The sequence below is a fragment of the Saccopteryx leptura genome, chromosome 11 (assembly GCF_036850995.1).
Source record: "Saccopteryx leptura isolate mSacLep1 chromosome 11, mSacLep1_pri_phased_curated, whole genome shotgun sequence".
Lineage (NCBI taxonomy): Eukaryota > Metazoa > Chordata > Mammalia > Chiroptera > Emballonuridae > Saccopteryx > Saccopteryx leptura.
The window spans coordinates 32,989,129-32,991,289 of record NC_089513.1 but is presented as its reverse complement, the minus strand read 5'-3'; positions in this window follow the sequence as shown (position 1 = coordinate 32,991,289).

Genomic DNA, 2,161 nt, shown 5'->3' with positions numbered 1-2,161 from the left:
AAGCATCAACTCCCATATGTACCTTGACAAGGTAAGCCCAGGGTTTCAAACTGGCGACTTTATCCGCTGCACCACCACAGGCTAGGCCCATTTTTTAAATGTGTTATTTATTGATTTCAGCAAAAGAGAAAGTTAGGGGGAGAGAGAGAGAGACAGGAACATCAAGCTATTCCTATATATACCCTGACCAGGGATCGAACTGGCAACCTCTGAGCTTTGGCATGATGCTCTAACCAACCGCACCATCCAGCCAGGGCTATTTTCAATCCATTTTAACTTTTTAATACTTCACCTAGATTTTGCCTAGAATTTAAGATATCGAAGTATCTTAACTTATCTTTCTCTTCTCCTTCTACCCATTTTCAAAACCCTCTCTCATTCCATTTTGATTCCTGTTCCTATCTGCCTTTTCTATATAGACCACTATTCTATATGCCTTGTATTTTTTCATGTTTATTTTTCTAAGTATTTTTTATTTTTTCAAATGTAATTATCTAAAACTGATCTTTAAAAATAAGTGCATTTTTGGAGAGATGCCTGGCAGTAAATGCTAACCAGAGAATAAAGAGAAAGAAAAGAAAAAAAAAATAAGTGCATTTTTCCCTGGCCAGTGGTACAGTGGATAGAGCATCATCCTGGGGTGCCAGAGTCATTGGTTCAAGCCCTGGTCAAGACACATGAGAAGTAATCAGTGAATGCACAACTAAGTAGAGCAGCAAGTTGGTGCTTCTCTCTCTCAAAATAATAATAATAAGTGCATTTTAAAACATAATTTAAACAAATCATGTTACTTTGTCACATATGTGTGAGTGAATCCACATAAAATTGGTATAATTAAAAATATCAGTTATAAATATAATGGAAAAAGAAATGCTTATCCAAGATGATTACACTATAAGGAAATAGGTTAGGTGATTGTGTGCTGATTTTTTCCGTAGGAGGTGAAATCTTCTTGGTCCTGCAAGGAGTCACTCCTCTTATTAACAAAGAGCATGACTTTTTTCCTTAATGCTTCAGACCCTTAGGAACCATTAAGCATAATTAAAGTTATCAGTGGATTAATTCAAACTTTCACCAATAAATTATTCACATTTTTTCTGCTGTAATGACTAATAGCATATGTAGGAAGTGTGGAATGTGTTCACATTTTGGCAGTCATTTTCATCAGAGTGCTGAAAGCACATGTTCTTAAACATTTATCAGTGGGCTACATTAAAATTGGTAGAAAAAAGAAATGAGGAGAATCATTATCAAAACTCTTGAAGTACAGAATGATGTGGCTGTGACCTTTACTATACTGCTTTACACACAGGAAAGTCTGTACTTATGCCTGATGTTGTATAACCTGCAGTAAATGTTTATTGAATCAACATTAAAAGCCTAAGTCCATAATGTGCTAGGTCAGATGTATTTAAACTGTTGATCTTTGACCTAAGAAGACCACATTCCAAATGGTAGATGCACTGAAATCTGCACAGAATATCGAAAGGCAGCAGTGCCTTGTCGTGTTTTATTCTTCCTCATACTTGGTAGGTGCTGCCAGCACAGTGTCCTAAGAGGCACGTGAACAGTTAGTTAAAGCAATGTGGCAGTGCAGCCATAGGAACATGGACACTGAGTGAGAAGTCTGGCATGGTCCAGAGGCTGCCAGAGGTGGCAGACCACCAGGCCTCTGTTTCACCCAGTGTATACAGCTTGAGGCCAGTGCACATCAGTAATGTCAGTGCACGTGAAGCAGAAGAGTATTTGGAGACCACCCATCTCAAACTTGTGGACCCACATCGGTTGATCTGAAGATGTAAACAGGCCCCAGGATTTGATTCCAAGTGAAGATTAAAATCCATTTGAACTGTTTTTTACTCCAGTTTATTCTAGTCTGAATAACAGACTCATCACTTTAATAGTTTGACTCTCCTTGTGCTCTGAATGTGCTGACTGGCCCACTTTCATCTAACAGTTAGTTAAGGCACAAATACTGATTATGGTGTGAGTTTTGTTTTTGCCTTTAAAAAAATTTTTTTTACACTCAGAAAGGTAACTGAAAGAAATGTTAGCTTTTCCTTAGAATCAGGTTGAGGTTTGTATACTGCTCTTTTGAAAGCCTGTTAAGCAAGACTCATTTGCTCTCTGCTTTCTGAGGTTCTATGAGGAATAACCGGAA